The sequence below is a fragment of the Trichechus manatus genome, unplaced genomic scaffold, assembly GCF_000243295.1.
Source record: "Trichechus manatus latirostris isolate Lorelei unplaced genomic scaffold, TriManLat1.0 scaffold00002, whole genome shotgun sequence".
Classification (NCBI taxonomy): domain Eukaryota; kingdom Metazoa; phylum Chordata; class Mammalia; order Sirenia; family Trichechidae; genus Trichechus; species Trichechus manatus.
The window spans coordinates 34,322,764-34,342,347 of record NW_004443938.1 but is presented as its reverse complement, the minus strand read 5'-3'; the positions used below and the strand labels follow the sequence as shown (position 1 = coordinate 34,342,347).

Genomic DNA, 19,584 nt, shown 5'->3' with positions numbered 1-19,584 from the left:
TAAGCCTGAATTATAACCTATTACTTCCCTAATAAACCCCATAGTTATGAGTATGGTCTGTGAGTTCGGTGTGGCCATTGCAATGAATTATCGAACCAAGCAAAGAGGTACAGAGTGTCATGGATGGGGGACGGTTGGTGTCAGAATTGGTAAAGATGGCGGAGAGAAGAGGCATGTCTGACCTCTGCCTCATAGGAATCAACCTTGGGCTGTTGATCTTGATTATCCTTCCCCTTGTGAAGTTAGAAGAGGTCAGACACAGCCCTCTTGCTGTTTTTACAATATGCAATCAAGATGCATTGATAATTACTGGTGACTGGAATGCCAAAGTTCAAAAAAAAGAAGGATTGGTAGTTGAAAAATATGGCCTTGTTGATAGAAATGACAACACTGGAGATTGCATGATAGAATTTTGCAAAACCAATGACTTCTTCATTGCAAATACCTTTTTTCAACAACATAAACAATGACTATACACATGGGCCTCACCAGATGGAATACACAGGAATCAAATCGACTACATCTGTGGAAAGAGATGATGGAAAAGCTCAATATCATCAGTCAGAACAAGGCCAGGGGCGAACTGTGGAACAGACCATCAATTAATCATATACAAGTTCAAGCTGAAACTGAAGAAAACTAGAACAAGTCTACGAGAGCCAAAGTACGACCTTGAGTATATCACACCTGAGTTTAGAGACCACCTGAAGAATAAATTTGACGCATTGAACACTAATGACCAAAGACCAGATGAGTTGTGAAAGGACATCATACATGAAGAAAGCAAGAAGTCATTAAAAAGACAAGGGAGAAAGAAAAGACCAAAATGCATGTCAGAAGAGACTCTGAAGCTTACTCTTGAAGAAATGATGAAGTCAAAGGAAGAAATGATGAAGTAAAAGAGCTGAAAAGAAGATTTCAAATGGCCGCTCAAGAAGACAAAGTAAAGTATTATAATGACATGTGCTAAGACTTGGAGATAAAAAAATTAAAAGGGAAGAACATGCTCAGCATTTCTCAAGCTGAAAGAACTGAAGAAAAAATTCAAGCCTCGAGTTGAAATACTGCAGGATTCTAAGGGGAAACTATTAAATGACGCAGGGAGCATTAAAGGAAGGTGGAAGGAATACACAGAGTCATTGTACCAAAAAGAATTGGTTGACATTCAATCATTTCAGAAGGTAGTATATGATCAAGAAGAGATGATACTGAAGGAAGAGGTCCAAGTTTCACTGAAGGCACTGATGGAAAACAGGGTTCCAGGAATGTATGGAATTATCAATTGAGATGCTTCAACAAATGGATGCAGCACTGGAAGTGCTCATTCATATATGCCAAGAAATTTGGAAGACAGCTACCTGGCCAAACTACTGGAAGTGATCCATATTTATACCTATTCCAAAGAAAGGTGATCCAACAAAATGTGGAAATTATCGAACAATATCATTACTATCACACACAAGTAAAATTTTGATGAAGATCATTCAAAAACAGTTGCAGCAATACATCAATAAGGGACTACCAGAAATTCAAGCCAGATTCAGAAGAGGACACGGACCAAGGGGTATCACTGGTGATGTCAGATAGATCTTGGCTGAAAGCAGAAAATACTGGAAAGATGTTTACTTGTGTTTTATTGACTAGCAAAAGCATTCGACTGTGTGGATCATAACAAATCATGGATAACATTGGGAAAGTTGGGAATTCCAGAACACTTAATTGTGCTCATGAGGAACTTGTATTTAGATTAAGAGGCAGTCGTTTGAACAAAACAAGGGGATACTGCTTGGTTTAAAGCTGAGAAAGGTATGCGTCAGGGCTGTATCCTTTCCCCATACTAATGCAATTTGTATGCTTAACAAATAATCTGAGAAGCTGGACTGTATGAGGAAGAACGAGGCATCAGGATTGGAGGAAGACTCATTAACAACTTGCATTATGCAGATGACACAACCTTACTTGCTGAAAGTGAAGAGGACTTGAGCACTTATGAAGATCAAAGACCACAGCCTTCAATATGGAATACACCTCAACATGAAGAAAACAAAAATTCTTACAACTGGACCAATAAGCAACGTCATTATAAATGGAGACAATATTGAAGTTGTAAAGGATTTCATTTTACTTGGATCCACAATCAACACCCATGGAAGCAGCTATCAGGAAATCAAACGACACATTGCATCGGGCAAGTCTGCTGCAAAAGACCTCTTTAAAGTGTTAAAAAGCAAAGATGTCACTTTGAGGACTAAGGTGCGCCTGACCCAAACCATGGTGTTTTCGATCACTTCATATACATATGAAAGCTGGAAAATGAATAAGGAAGAACGAAGAATTGATTGCTTTGAATTATTGTGTTGGAGAAGAATATTGAATACACAATGGACTGCCAGAAGAACAAACAAATCTGTCTTGGAAGAAGTACAGCTAGAATGCTCATTAGAAGTGTAACCCGATGGGAATGAGTCCTGCCTAGTGTGACTCCTTGAGTCAATTGAGAGACACTAGGCGTTTGGGAAAGAGAAAGTGGACTTTATTGCAAGCCAGTCAAGAAAGAAGCTCGGAGTCTAAATCTCAAATCAAGCTCCTCAAAGTTGGGGATTTTAGGGCAGTTATAGGGTTTGGGTTAGGGAACTTATGCATAATTCATGATGTTTCTGGGACTAGGTGGGCAATTTCAGGAGCTAATTAACATGTACGAGCTACAGTGGGGGTGCAATATGGGAGGTGGGAGGTGGGTAGGATAGTTGAACCCTGTAGGTTACATTTGCAGAAGGGGGAAGAGTTTAACCCTGTCGGTTACAGAAGCAAAGATGGTGTGACTTTGTCTCACATACTTTGGACATGTTATTAGGAGGGACCAGTCCCTGGAAAAGGACATCATGCTTGGTAAAGTAGAGGGTCAGTGAAAAAGGAAGACCCTCAACAAGATGGATTGACACAGTGACTGCAACAATGAGCTCAAGTATAACAATGATTTTGAGGATGATGCAGGACCAGGCAGTGCTTTATTCTGTTGTACATAGGGTCACTTTGAGTCGGAACCGACGACACCTAACAACAACAAATATATGTATATATAATGGATACACCATGGAGTGGAGCCCTGGTAGTACAGTATTAAGAGCTCAGCTGCAAACCACAAGGTCTGCAGTTTGAATCCACCAGCTGCTTCTTGGAAACCCTATGGGGCAGTGCTACTCTGTCCTATAGGGTCGCTGTAAATTGGAATTGACTCAGCGGCAATGGGTTTGGTTTGGTTTATATACATGAAGCAGTTCTATTCTGCATACATGGGGTGGCTATGAGTTGGAATCGACTTGATGACAACAGCAAATATGTGTGTGTGAGTGTGTGTATGTATATGTATATATGCCAAGGAGCCCTGGTGGTACAACAGTTCAGCTCTTGGCTGCTAACCAAAAGGTTGGCTGTTTGAACCCACCCAGTGGCTCCACAGTAGAAAGACCTGGTGGTGTGCTTCCATAAAGATTACAGCCAAGAAAACCTTATGGGGCAGTTCTACTCTATTACATGGGGTTGCTATGAGTTAGAATCGATTCTATGGCACCCAACAACGATGTATATATGTATATTTGTTTTCTGTCTACCCCACTGGAATGTATGCTCTATGAAGGCAAGGACTTTATCTTTTGACTGGGTCCCTAGCACTTAGAACAATACCAGGCGCATAGTAGCCACTCAATAAATGCTTGTTGGATGAATGAAGATGTATAAAACACTTCCAATACAACAAGAACAAAGATAGATAATCAGAAGAAAATTTTCACTTGGTTGGTTCTACAGGAGATATTTCAAGATATTACAAGTTTTAGAATATAGGAGATTACTAATACTTTGCAAAGTGCTTAATAGCTATGGCTGCTAACTGAAAGGTCAGCAGTTTGAATACACCAGCTGCTCCTTGGAAAACCTAGGGGACAGTTCTGCTCTGTCCTACAGGGTCATTATGAGTCAGAATCGACTCAACGGCAACACGTTTGGTTTTTTGTTTTTTGCTTCATTCAATATTTGTCATTATTTAATTAATTCAAGACCTCTGTAAAGCAATTCTAAAAGGAACTGTGCATAGAAATAATACCCAGGGCCACCATGTCCCACAACTCCAAGAGGTATTATTTCACACTATTGTGAATGGCACCTCTTAAAGTTTTTCATTGCACAACCTGCCAAATGCTGCGGCCCTGATAATACCATCATCCACTAATAAAGTACATGATATTAGCTTAAGGATCTACTAAGTTTCCTTTTCTCCTCTACATAGAACATTATGGATTGAATTGTTTCCCCCCAAAAGATGTTGAAGTCCTAACCCCTGGTACCTGTGAACATGACCTTGTTTGGAAATAGAGTCTTTAAAGATGCTAACAGTTAAGTTAACATGAGGTAATATTGGAGTAGGGTTTGTCCTAATATGGTATGAGTGGTGTCCTTATAAAAGAGAAGAGACAGTGGGGGAAGACAGCCATATGAAGACACATTTACAAACCAAGGAACGCCAAGCATCACCCGTTGTCACCAGAAGGTAGGAGAGAGGCATGGAACACATTCCCACTCACAGCCCTCAGAAGGAGTTAACATGGCCAGCATCCTGATTTTGGACTTCTAGCCTCCAGAACTGTGAGGAAATAAATTTCTGTTCTTAGAAGCCACCCAGTTTGTAGTACTTTGTTATGGCAGCCATAGGAGACTAATACCTAGGAAGAGTCAAATTCACAAATAATTCATTGGAAAATAGAGGTAAGATTTTAAGAGCCCATTTGCCTCTATTCTGTATTCAGGAATCTCTTGGCAAAGCTGGAAGGGTTATGGTAGAGTAAGAGGGGAAGTGGCTGTCCGTGAGACCTAAACAGGCTTAATTCTGAGTCAAGTCCTAAAGCAGAAGTAGCACACAGTACACAGTAGGCATTCAATGAACGTTGATCGTCCTTCCTCCTATTTTTTCTATGTATTCTTTTGATGTCATGGTCAGAATGTTTTCAAAAGCAAGTAACAGAAATTTAATTCCATTCAGCTTATGAATAAATGGCAATTTATTAACTCAAGATTTATCTAGTTTCAAGCATGACTAGATCCTTGGATTCAGACAATGTTACCAGGGCTTTCTTTCCCTACTTTCAGCTCTGTTTCCTTATGTGTGTTATCTAAACTAGATATATGTGTTGCATAAAACTAAAAAGATAAGTACAAGACCTATATCAAAGAAATTATAAATTTCTATTAAAGAATATTGAAAAAACATAAATACATGGAGAGACATGCCTTGTTTAAAGATGCCAATTGTTTCCAAATTAAACTCAGATTCAGTTCAATGCCAGTATAAATTCCCAAATAGGTTTTCTTGTGGACCTTGACAAACTGATTCTAAAGCTAATATAAAAAAAAATGAGTAAGAATGTTTACGAAAAATTTAAATATAAAGAAAAACCATGAGTGAGACTTACACTGTTGTTCGTTGCCATCAAGTCGGCCCCCTGACTCATGATCCATGCACAACAGGATTGGACCATTGTGATCCATAGGGTTTTCATTGGCTAATTTTTTGGAAGTAGATCACCAGGTCTTTCTTCCTGCTCTGTCATGGATTGAATTATGTCCCCCAAAAATATATGTATCAATTTGGCTAGGTCATGATTCCCAGTATTGTGTTGTCCACCATTTTGTCATCTGATGTGATTTTCCTGTGTTGTAAATCCTATGATGTTAATGAGGTAGCATATGTGGCAGTTATGTTAATGAGGCAGGACTCAATCTACAAGATTGGATTTTGTCTTGAGTCAATCTCTTTTGAGATATAAAAGAGAGAAGTGAGCAGAGAGACGGGGGCCTCATACCACCAAGAAAGCAGCACAGGAACAGAGCATATCCTTTGGACCAGACCAAGGGAAGATTGATGACAAGGACCTTCCTCCAGAGCAGAGAGAGAGAGAAAGACTTACCCTGGAGCTGATTCCCTAAATTTGGACTTGTAGCCTACTAGACTGTGAGAAATTAAATTTCTCTTTGTTAAAGCCATCCACTTGTGGTATTTCTGTTACAGCAGCATTAGATGACTAAGACATGGTCTTAGTCTGGAAGCTTCACTGAAACCTGTTAAGCATCATAGCAACATGCAAGCCCCCACTGATGGATGGTGGCTGTGCAATGAGGTATATAGGCTGTGAATCAAACTCCCATGGAGGGCAAGAATTCTACCATTGAACCACCACGGCCCCCTAGCCTTGCACTACCAGATATTAAAACTTTTATGTCCATTTAAGAAATACCCTAAAGTAGTATCTCAAATGTAAAGGGGAGAAAGGGCTGAGAAACATAAGAGCTCTGAAGGAAAGGGGCAGGATCCTATGAAGGCTGACCTGGAAGCTTAGGCTGCTGGATAGATCTTTCCTCCTCTTCAGTTCATGCTTAATGGACCAGACACTGTCGATTACTGCTCAAGCCAAGAAATTCCCCATTTCTCTCCTTCCTGACCGAAGCCTTGTTGTTTCCTGCCAGGTATCATGTATTTCAAGGGTGACTGGTCCCCTTCAGGAGTGAGTCAGGGCTGGACTAAATTAACCTTATTAATTGCTTCCCCCTTGATGGTGTTTGGTGTAGGAAACGACATAAGAGGATGGCTGCTGGGGAGCTTCTGGGACAGTTTTCTTCACTCTTAAAGGGACTTAAGAAGGGACTTGAGGAATACACATGCTCTCTTCCACCCTTCTAGCCTGTGGTCTCTGTATTGTGAGGACTGATGCTCAGAAAAGTTAGTCATTTCAGAATCATCTCAGGGGACAAGTCTGAGGACTAAACAAACTGTTGAGGATGGCAAAGTGAAAATATGGAAAATCCTTGGTCCTTGATGACATCATGGAGAGTTTGAATTCTCTAATCCTAAATCTGTCCTAATTTTCCTTATTGTTTAAGAAAAGGTAAAGGAAGATAAATATGTTTTTAAAATGGCCTGTAACAGTTCATCTGTCTAGTAGTCACTTATCTGGTAATTTCAACTCTCCAGAATCTAGCACTGAATCAGGCACAAACTGGGGTGGGGGGTGGTGGTCCCTGAGCTGAGAAGCTCCTCGACGAAGGGAAGGTTGATGACAAGGACCTTCTTCCAGAGCTGACAGAGAGAGAAAGCCTTCCCTTGGAACTGATGCCCTGAATTTGGACTTGTAGCCTACTAGACTGTGAGAGAATACATTTCTGTTTGTTAAAGCCATCTACTTGTAGTATTTCTGTTATAGCAGCACTAGGTAACTAAGACAACAATGAAACAAAATTATTTGCTCAGGTTCTGTAGGTACCTTTCCCATCTTACACTTGAGATGCTGCTTAGTGGTTTTAGAATGCATTTCATTGTAAGTGACCCTAAACGTGACACAAATAATAAAGGAAATTTTTGTCTCACACATAATTGAAAAATCCAGAGGTGTTCTGGCTGTATTCGAAGCTGGATCTAGTGGTTCAATAATAAAACTGATGGCTTGTTTCTTTCTATCCCACTGCTCTGCCTTCTGCCATGATGGCTTCATTCCTATGTTACCTCTGTTGTGTCCAGAAGGAAAAGAGTTTCTTTGTTTGGGCTTCACTCTGATTGGACTAGTTTAGGTTCATACCCACTTCTGCCCAATTGCTATGGCCAGGAGGTTGGACTTCACTAATTGACTTAGCCTTGACCATGTACTTCTTGGAGCCAGGGATGGAGTCAGCTTCTGTAGAACCACATGGATCACCAATGAGTTATGAGGTTGTTTTCCCTAAGGAAGGATAAGTAGATGATGGGTGGCGAAAGCTAAGATTTATTCATTCAGCAAATATTTACTGAGTGCCCAGTATGTACCAAGTACAGTTCTGTGTGCATGAGATTCAACAGTGAATAAAGTGTAAAAGATTCCCACCCTGTGCAGTTCACAGTTTAGTAGAATAAAACTTGTGTAAAATGGAAAGAAGGGGATGTCAATGCCTCTCACTGGATATTTGACAGTACAAAGTAGTGCCACAGTAAATATTTCAGAAATTAGAGCAGTGGAGTAGGCTGAATAATGGTCCCCAAATATGCCCATGCCTAATCCCTGGAACATGTGAATGCTACCTTATATGCCAAAGAAACTTTAGAGATGTGATTAAGTGAAGGATTTTGAGATTCAGGGATTATCCTGGATTATCTGAGTGAGCCTGATGTAGTCACAATGGTTCTTATAAATGAGATTCAGGAGGAGTCAGAGACAGGAGAATTCGACATGATGATGGAAGCAGAGGGAGAGATGGAGAGAGATTTGAAGATGCTATGCTGCTGGCTAGAAGATGGAGAAGGAGGCCATGACCCAAGGAATACAGGCAGCCACTAGAAGCAGAAAAGGGCCAAGAAATGGATTCTCCCCTCAGAACTTCCAAAAGGAACAAGCCCTGCCAACACCTTGACTTTAGCACAGTGAAACTGATTTCACATTTCTGAACCCCAAAACTCTAAGAGAATAAATTTGTCTTGGTTTAAGCCACTAAATTTGTGGCAATTGCTACAGTGCCAACAGGAAAACAATTCAAGTTGTGATTTTCTTTTTCTATTTTTCAACTTTTATTAGTTTGTCATTCTTTATTCTAAAGCACTGTGCCTCGTGCTGGGGACAGAGCAGTGTACAAGATAGCCACCATCCGTTTTTATAGGGCATACAGTCCAATGGAGGAGACAGAGTTTAAATGGTGAATGAATCCAACAAAGGGCTGAGTCTGAGGATCAGCAAGAATGATCACACAAAAATAGTGCCGAGATTACACTATAGTGCACATCAGGCATGAAGAATACAGGTTTCTGCAAAAGATATGAGATGGCATTAAGTAGGGAGGCTCAGTGAGTGAGAGTCAGCCTCCCCTAGGGAAGTGCTTGGGCAGTAGGAATGATCAGCCTGTTGGGGAGGCAGGGGAATCTTGGCAGTTGCCCTAGACACATTACCCTAAAACTATAGTATAGTCACCTTATATGGTTATCTATATGGTTGCAAAAACCACTTTTTACCAGCTGCATGACTTGAACCTACCATGATGGCTCCAGCTGTAATTTCTTGCTCTACGCTCAGCACTACATTATCTAATGACCATACATGGGAAGCCATACTGCAATTATATAACAACGATGAGTTTGTGCACACACACTTTCCTTTTTTTCCAACCCAAGGCAGGCCTGACCAGCCCGATAGATATCAAATAAATAACTATGATTGTGCTAAGTGACAAAGGAAAAGTAATGAGGGAATTAACCTAGTTTAGGGGATCAGGGAAGCATTCCCTGAGGATGTGACATTTCGGCTGGAGCCTGAAGGGTGAGTAGTAGTTAGACAAGCAAAGACTTGGAAGAAGTGTTCCACCTGGAGGGACAACATGTATGAAAGCCCTGGGCCTCCTTGACCTATTCAATAGTAATACCTGGGTTTTGTAGCAATGTTAGAAAATGTAGATAAGCCAAAAGAGGAAAATACCAATCACCCATAGTCCTAGTGCCCAGATATAACCTTCTATTATTTTATGCTTATGTGCATCCATGTAAGTATGTATAGATCAGAATATACAAATTATTTTAAAAAATTTAAAAAAAAAAAACTTGTTCAATTGCCCCTCCTTATTGCTTTACCTACACCTAGCTTTGTTCTCTCGTTCACTGAAGATTTTAGCACATGGTTCTGCATTTCCTTTATTCCCCAAGCCCAGCAGTTATTCTGCGTGACACTGGCAGCCATGTGAAAAGCTCACCTAATACGCTGGATTCTCAGTTGCTTGATCTTCTCACCCAAAATGAGCTTTTTCTCCATCCCATTTAGTGAATGACTCCCACAGTAATTGCATTACTTCCAAAATCAGTGGTTGAAACATTCCCTCTTCTTCCAGTTTACCTGTTCAACTACCCCCACTTTGATTGCTATTTGACCTGCTAGTTATTCCAGTCCATTGACTTCTCTACTTTTTCCCAATCAATCAGTCCTTTCCTTCTATACTTGCCTGCTTACCCCACTTAGAGGCTGTGGTCCATCATTTTGATAACACACATTCTAATCCTTTACACTCCCTTGCTCCTCAGTCTTTTCATCACATTCATCTTCTAAAATGATAGTCTTTGATCAACCCAACTTTTTCCTCTCTCCTCTGTGCACACAGCCATTGAAAGTTACTAGAGAAAGCCACCAGCAGGGTAGATTATTTACTGTAATTTTTTTCTTTTAACTATTTTGGAAAATTTCAAGCTTAGTCGGAAGTATATCAATATACCAGAACCAAAATCCACTGTCATCAAGTTGATTCCGACTCATAGCGACCCTATAGGAAAAAGTATAACTGCCCCATGGGGTTTTCAGGACTGTAAATCTTTACAGAAGGAGACTGCCACACATCTTTCTCCCACGGAGCAGCTGGTGGGTTCAAACTGCTGACCTTTTGGTTAGCAGCGCAGCGCTTTAACCACTGTGCCATGAGAGCTCCTTCTAACAATATAATTAACCCCCATATATGCAACACCCACCTTTAACAATGATTACCTCATAGATATTATTTCATTGATATTTCTCAATTCCCCCACGCTCTAGATATAATAGAGTCCTTGAGGGCTACAAACGGTTAATGTGCTTGGCTGCTAACCAAAAGTTTGGAGGTTTGAGTCTACCCAGAGGGGCTTCAGAAGAAAGTCCTGGTGATCTACTTTTAATTCTGAGAAATCAGCCATTGAAAACCCTATGGAGCACACATGGGGTCTCTATGTATCAGAATTGACTCCACGGCAACTACTACTGGGCTAGATACATTGCGTTATTTTGAAGCAAACTTCAGGCATCATATCATTTAATGCATTAAAATGATACGATGATAAAATTTGGATGTGTCTATGGTGCTTCCATGACCTTGCCTTGTACAAGTTGTGCTGGCTTCCCCAGTATTGTGTGCTGTCTTACCCTTCACCAAAGTTACCATTTATCTATTGTCTATTTCGTGTTTTTCCCTCCCACCACTCCCCTCCCTTGTAACCATCAAAGATTTAAACATGCTTATTTTAAAGTCTCTTTTGGATTATTTTATTCTCTCCAGTTCTTGAAGTGACAAATCTGTAGTATCTTTTATTTGCTGACCTTCCCTCATGGTGTTTTATTTTGAAGGTTATTTCCATGGGGAGGATAGCTCTCTTGGGTTGTGGGAGCATATAGAGTGATGTCATGTTTGCATCGCCCTCTCCTGGGGACCCTATGGGTATCTCATTTCCTCACAAGCTTTTATGTTTTATGTCATAGCTCCGGGTCTCTAACATTCAGGGAGCTTTAATGTGGATCTTGTGCCCACATGTCTTTCAGACCTGTTTTTCTAATTTTCCCCCGGGTCTCCCTTTCTTCTTACAGCCCAAGAGAGTCAAGCTTCCTTGCTTCTCCCCAGTAGGAAAGCTCAGCCCCAGTCATTAAGACTAGGTCTAACTCTACTGTGAATATCTCAGCTTCAGCACCCATTCACTGCTCTGTGTTTCTTCTTCATTTCTGTGACCTGATGATTTCCTTTTTCATTAGTTTTTAAATAAATTGTGCTTTAAGATGTTTTTGTTTTAATTCCCCCGTACTTCTAGGTATTTGAAATTAGCACATGGATTCCTACTCAGTTCAGTCTACTTATTTCTCAGAAGATTGTTTCATTTTATTGATATGCTATAACTTATCTAATCAATCTATTCTTAGACATTTGCCTTGTTTCCTAGTTTTGGTATTATAAACAACATTTAGATGAAATCTTTAGGTATGTGTTTAATTATTATTTTAGAATAAACCCCTTGAAGATGAATTGTTAGATCCAAAGGCACAGATGTATGACTGGTGATACTTCACCACTGCCAACTTGTCTTCCTTTCCATCCAACTCAGGGTTTGCACCAATCCCTATGGTTGCAGTTGTGCATGCTCCGCTTGTCCCTGGTCATCTCCTTGAAGCCCCAATAAAACACACACAAGGGACTGAAACTTGGGCATGAACAGGACTGCAGACCCTCACCACGCCTTAAAGTGTTTGTACAATGCAACCAGACAAGAGGTTCTACCTAGGCAATAAGAAAACAAGACCTTGGCCAGGTTCACTCATCCCTGTACAGGACACCTCTCCAAACTGTTCTCACAGTCATTTTCGTCACAATTTTGGCAGCATCTTTCTACTTCTTATCAGAAATTTAAGAGCAGAAAATTAGATTCAAATACTGTATTACTAAACCTTGTTATTTTTGCAAAGTACACATCGTACATTCAATAGTACAATGTAAAACATTATCATGAATTATTTAAATGAAACTATCCTTGTCACAACAAATGAGCAAAGCACATTTTGTTCATTGTCACCTTACATATTGTTATTTCTCTTCACAGATTTTTTATTCTGTGACATTAAAACGCAATAAGCCACGATGTCATTACTGCAAACTACTCCAGTTCTTCTTCTGCCCATGTACTGATCTTTTTTATGTGACTGAAGCATTTTCCTTCCTTCTTGCTTAAGATTCATTATACTTGAATGTGTCCTTGTGACAGTGCAGACTAGGAACAAATATAAAATATGTATAATTGAGGTGTACTTTAAAAAGTAAACCACATTCAATTCTCTTTTGCTCTGTGAAGATAGAAGTAGGGGAAGATAAAGGGTGGGGATGAGAAATTTCTGAAGATACTGCTTTCTCTGGGCTAATTGTTCAGTCCAGTTTCTGGGACCCTTCTTTGAAAACGAGACTGAAAATATTTCTAGTTTGCATCCTATTTTATTAATCTGTTTTATAATTCTATGGAGCCCTGCTGGTGTGGCCATTAAGAGCTAGGCTGCTAATGAAAATGTTGGCACTTCAAATCCAACAGGTGTTCCTTGGAAACTGTATGGGGCAATTCTACTCTGTCTTGTAGGGTTGCTATGAGTCCAAATCGACTCGATGGCAACAGGTTTGGTTTGATTTGGTTTTTGTAACTCTATAGTAAAATGATAGTGAATTGTATCTCAAGGGCCAGTAAAATGATTCTGAAGCCTGCCTCAGACAGTGAGGAGCTAAGCTGGAAATTAACCATTGCTCTTGTGGTCACAGTCTTGTTCAGCTTGAATGTTAATCTGTATATAAGGAAAGGGCGATTATTATTATTACATACTGTTTTATCATCAAGACTGAGAAAATCCCCAAAGAACACTTCTGTCTATGGATACTATATGATGCCAATACACACACAACTTCATTCTTTGCCTTCTTACTTAACCAATACACATGCACACACACACTTTCCCCAGACTGACATGCCAACAGGATCATTTTAAGCAATTCTATTTTGTCTGAAATACGAAGTTGGAAACAAAGAAGAAGGATCAGTAGTTGGAAAATACAGCCTTGGTGATAGAAACGATGCTGGAGATCACGTGATAGAATTCTGCAAGACCAACGACTTATTCATTGGAAATACCTTTTTTCAACAACATAAGTGATGACTATACACATGGACCTCACCAGATGGAATACACAGAAATCAAATCTGTGGAAGGAAAATGCTTCAGTCACATAAAAAAGATCAGTACATGGGCAGAAGAAGAACTGGAGTAGTTTGCAGTAATGACATCGTGGCTTATTGCGTTTTAATGTCACAGAATAAAAAATCTGTGAAGAGAAATAACAATATGTAAGGTGACAATGAACAAAATGTGAAGGAGAGGCTCAAATATCATCAGCCAGAACAAGGCCAGGGGCCAACGGGAGAATAGACCACCAACTGCTCATATGCAAGTTCAAGTTGAAGCTGAAGAAAATTAAAACAACTGTACAAGAGGCCAAGTACAATTTTGAATATATCCCACCTGAATTCAGAGACCATCTCAAGAAAAGATTTGAGGCATTGAACACTAATGACCGAAGACCAGATGAATTATGGGATGACATCAAGGACATCATACACGAAGAAAGCAAAAGGTCATTAAAAAGACAGGAAAGAAAGAAAAGATCAAAATGGATGTCAGAAGATACTCTGAAACTTGCTCTTGAATGTAGAGTAGATAAAGCAAATGGAAGAAATGACGAAGTAAAAGATCTGAACAGAAGATTTCAAAGGGCGCCTGGAGAAGACAAAGTAAAGTATTACGATAAAATGTGCAAAGACCTGGAGTTAGAAAACCAAAAGGTAAGAACATGCTTGACATTTCTTAAGCTCAAAGAACTGCAGAAAAAGTTCAAGCCTTGAGTTGCAATTTTGCAGGATTCTATGGGCAAAATATTGAATGATGCAGGAAGCATCAAAAAAAAGATAGAAGGAATACAGAGTCACTATACCAAAAGGAATTGGTTGACGTTCAGCCATTTCAGGAGTTAGCATATTCTCAAGAACTGATGGTATTGAAGGAAGAAGTCCAAGCTGCACTGAAGACATTGGCAAAAAGCAAGGTTCCAGGAATTGACAGAATACCAGCTGAGGTGTTTCAACAAATAAATGCAATTCTGGAACTGCTCACTTGTCTATGCTAAGAAATTTGGAAGACAACTACCCGGCCAGTGAACTGGGAGAGATCCACATTGTGCCCGTTCCAAAGAAAGATGATCCAACAGAATGTGGAAATTATCAAGCAATATCATTAATATCACATGCAAGCAAAATTGTGCTGAAGATCGTTCAAAAGTAGTTGCTGTAGTACATCAACAGGGAGCTGCCAGAAATTCAAGACAGATTCAGAAGACAGTGTGGAACGAGGGATATCATTGCTGATGTCAGATGGATCCTGGCTGAAAACAGAGAATACCAGAAAGATGTTTACCTGTGTTTTATTGACTATGCAAAGGCATTTGACTGTGTGGATCATAACAAATTATGGATAACATTGCAAAGAATGGGAATTCCAGAGCACTTAATTGTGCTCATGAAGACCCTGTACATAGACCAAAAGACAGTCATTCGAACAGAACAAGGGGATACTGCATGGTTTAAAATCGGAATAGGTGTGTCTGGGTTGTACCGTTTTACCATATTTATTCAATCTGTATACTGAGCAAATAATCTGAGAAGCTGCACTATATGAAGAATGTGGCATCAGGATTGGATGAAGATTCATTAACAACCTTCAATATGCAGATGCACAGCCTTGCTTGCTGCAAGTGAAGAGGACTTGAAGCACTTACTAATGAAGATGAAAGACTACAGCTTTCAGTATGGTTTGCACCTCAAAATAAAGAAAACAAAAATTCTCACAAGCAGCCAATAAGCAATATCATAATAAATGGAGAACATATTGAAGTTGTCAAGGATTTAATTTTACTTTGGATCACCAATCAATGCCTATGGAAGCAGACGTCAGGAAATCAAATGATGTAATGCATTGGGCATATCTGCTGCAAAAGACTTCTTTAAAGTATTAAAAAGCTAAGATGTCACTTTGATGACTAAGGTGTGCCTGACCCAAGTCATGTGTTATGGATTGAATTGTGTCCCCCCAAAATGTGTGTCAACTTGGCTAGGCCATGATTCCCAATATTGTGTGGTTGTCCAGCATTTTGTGATCTGATGTGGTTGTCCAACGTGTTATAAATCCCAACCTCTATGATGTTAATGAGGCAGGATTAGAGGCAGTTATGTTAATGAGGCAGGACACAATCTACAGGATTAAGTTGTATCTTGAGTCAATCTCTGTTGAGATACAAAGAAGAGAAACAAGAAGAGAGGAAGAGAACCTCATACCATCAAGAAAGAAGCGCCAGGAGTGGAGCATGTCCTTTGGACTTGGGGTCTCTATGCTGAGAATTTCCTAGACCAGGGGAAGATTGATGACAAGGACCTTCCCCCAGCGCCGACAGAGAGAGAAAGCCTTCCCTAGAGCTAGCACCCTGAATTTGGCCTTCTAGCTTCCTAGACTGTGAGAGATTCAATTTCTGTTTGTTAAAGCCATCCTCTTATAGTATTTCTGTTATAGCAGCGCTAGATATCTAAGACACCATGCTATTTTCAATTTCCTCATATGCATGTGAAAGCTGAATAATAAATAAGGAAGATCAAAGAAGAATTGATGCCTTTGAATTATGGTGTTGGTGAAGAATGTTGAATATACTATGGACTGCCAGAAGAACGAACAAATCTGTCTTGGAAGAAGTACAACTGCATGTGATATTAATGATATTGTTTGATAATTTCTACAGTCTGTTGGATCACCTTTCTTTGGAATGGGCAGAAGTATGGATCTCTTCCAGTTCATTGGCCAGGTAGCTGTCCTCTAAATTCCTTGGCATAGACGAATGAGTGTTTCCAGCATTGCATCCATCCACATTCAACCCTGGCCCTGTTCTGACGGATATTGAATTTCTCCATTGTCTCTTTCCACAGATGTAGTTGATTTGATTCCTATGTATTCCATCTGGCACTATTCATAAGGTTTTCACTAGCCAATTTTTTTTTTTTTTTTAGAAGTAGATCATCAGGTTCTTCTTCCTAGCCTTTCTTATTCTGGAAGCTCTGCTGAAACCTGTCTACCATGGGTGACCCTGCTGGTATTTGAAATACCAGTGGCATAGCTTCCAGCATCACAGCAGCATGCAAGCCACCACAGTATGACAAATTGACAGAAGAGTGGTGGAATTACGATATAAAATAGGGTTTGTTGGGGGAAGATCTTCCAAATAGAGAAGTAGCAGAGCACATGATCTCTCAGCTCTCATCATCCCACTTAGGCCTGGCGTAAATGGACCGTGTGCACTCCAGCCAATGTATGAGTGTGAATAGAGAGGAATCCTGCTCTCAGAACACTGGTTATATCTATAATGTATGTGTGTGTGTGTGTGTGTGTGTGTGTGTTGGCGGGGGACAGGGAGCATTTATAGGATTATGGAATAATAAAATCCGTTGCTGTCGAGTTGATTTGGACTCATAGTGACCTTGTAGGACAGAGTAGAACTGCCCCATAGGGTTTCCAGGGAGCGACTAGTGGATTCGAATGGCTCACATTTTGGTTAGCAGCTGAACCCCTAACCACTGTGCCACCAGGGCTCCTAGGAAAGGAAGCTACCTTATTAGAAAGGGGTGTCTCAGAACTCTGCAGTTGCTCTTCCATTGAGCCAACCCAGATCTGTCAAGACAGCTGCTGCTGCTGTTTTTGTTAGTAGGTGCCATCCAATCAATTTCGATTTACAGGGTTTTCTAGGCTGTAATCTTTATGTGAGCAGACAGATGTCTTTCTCCTGTGGAGCTGCTGAGTAGGTTCAAACTGCCAACTTTTCATTTAGCAGCCGAGTGCTTAACCTTTGTGCCACCAGGGCTCTTAGCTCTCTGCCAAGCCTCCAAAAAGGGGCCATCTCGATCTTAAAGGTTAATTTAATGTAATTTTCCAAATTATTTTAGGTGACACCAGATTATAGAGGGTTCCATGTTTTTTCTCAAGTGGGGTGACAATAAAATCTCATAGAGCAGGACCAAGTGAGGAGTGTCATATCTAACATTGCGAGAGAGTCATGGAAGGCTATAAGGGGCTGTTTTCCCATATTACGATAAAAAAGGAAAGAATTTTTGCCTCTTTTTCAACTCACTTGCCCATCAATCAAAATATATCATGTCCCCTACAGTATAGCCAGACTGTCCTTTTTCTGGCATGGTGATTCCACAGGAATGTTGGAATTACCATTTTGACATCATGAGTGACCTCTGAGAAGTAGCCATAGGACTATCTAAAGCAAAGTCAGTGTCCAAATTCATGTCTATCCAGGTGTCTTGTTATAACTGGAACAATCTAAACTGTCCATTTGCTGAGATGAAACGAGGCATGAAAAAGAAAACAGAGGAATGCACTGTTCCTTTTCATATGAGTACTACTCAAGAAGAGGGAGGAATGTACTATTCCTCCTCAAATTCTCATCTTCCCCACCCACTGATTCCTGGATGTCAAATTAGCTTAGCCAAGGAAAAGTGAGGGTATTGCTATATGGAATTCATAATAACTGGACATACTTTGAAGAGCCAGTCCTATAGAGATCTTTATGGAAAGTCTGGCATTAATTCACAATGAATAAGAAAGACTGAAGAAGAATCGATGCCTTTGAATTACGGTGTTTGCAAAGAATATTGAATATACCATGGACTGCCAGAAGAATGAACAAATCTGTCTTGGAAGAAGTACAACCAGCATGCTCCTTAGAAGCGAGAATGGCGAGACTTTGCCTCACCTACTTTGGATGTGTTATCAGGAGGGACCAGTCCCTGAAGAAGTACATCATGCTTGGTAAAGTAGAGGTTCAGCAAAAGAGAGGAAGACTGTCAACGAGATGGATTGACACAGTGGCTGCAACGATGGGCCCAAGCATAGCAACAATTGTGAAGATGACGCAGGACTGGGCAGTGTTTCATTCTGTTGTACATAGGGTCACTATGAGTCAGAACCGGCTCGACAGCACCTAACAACAACAACAAAGGTCTTCTGGGAGATAGTGACTTATTCGTCAGTCAAAAGGATTTTGTGTCTAGTATTCTATCCCTTATGGCGGTTCCAGTAGTGTAATTCTTTTGCACATAAATCTAGCAGGCTGTAATAGTGATGTTACTTGCTCATCCTTCATCAACTTTTTTTTTTTTAAATAATATTTTATTGTGTTTTAGGTGAAGGTTTATACAGCAGTTTAGGTTCCCATTAAACAATTTCTATACAAGTTGTTGAGTGACATGGATTCATTCTTCACAATGTGTGAACATTCTCATTATTTTTGTTCTGGTTGTTCTGTTTCTATTCATCTACTTTCCCTGTCCCTTACATTCTCATCTTTGTTTTAAAGTAATTGTTGACTGTTTGGTCTCGTATAGGTGATTTCCGAAAGGAGCACAGTATTTACAGGTGATATTCATTATTTTTTGAGCCAAGCTGTTATTTAGTTACAAGATGACCTCAGGGGTTATTTTCAGTTCAAGGTTTGAAATGTATTTCAGGGCAATAGTCTAAAGTAGTCCTTCAGTCTCAACCAGTCCATAGGTCTGGGTTTGGTTTTTTTTTTTTTTTTGTAAGGAATTTTGAGGTTTTGTTCCACATTTTTCTCCCATTCTATCAAGGTCCATCTATTGTGGCCCTGATTAGACTGGTCAGTAGTGGTAGCCAGGCACGATCTAGTTCTTCTGGTCTCAGGGTAGATGAGGCCATGGTTTGTGTAGACTGTTTGTCCTGTAGACTAGTTTCTTTGAGTCTTTGGCTTCTTTCTTTCTCTTTTGCTCACCTTCATCATCTTTAAAAATACAGATGCTTTTACAACTTGTACAAGGAAAGGTCATGGAAGCTCCATAGACACATCCAAACTCCCTGAGGGACTGAATTTCTGGGTGGAGGGCTGTGGGGACCATGGTCTCAGGGAACATCTAGTTCAATTGGCATAACACAGTTTATAAAGACAATGTTCTACGTTCTACCTTGGTGAGTAGCGTCTGGGGTCTTAAAACCCTGTGAGCAGCCATCTAAAATACTCCACTGGTCTCATCCCTTTGGTTGCAAGGGAGAATGAAGAGAACAGGATACAAGAAAAAGCTTAGTCCAAAGGACTAATGGACCACAGCTACCAAGGCCTCCACCAGACTGAGTCCAGTACAGCTAGATGGTGCCC

General features: G+C 40.2%; 1 protein-coding gene across 1 annotated transcript in view; it reads left to right on the top strand.

Annotated features, from left to right (window-relative positions):
- Positions 1 to 19,584, top strand: part of ECT2L (epithelial cell transforming 2 like) — a 101,266-nt gene that overhangs the window by 19,890 nt on the left and 61,792 nt on the right. The window lies entirely within an intron of this gene.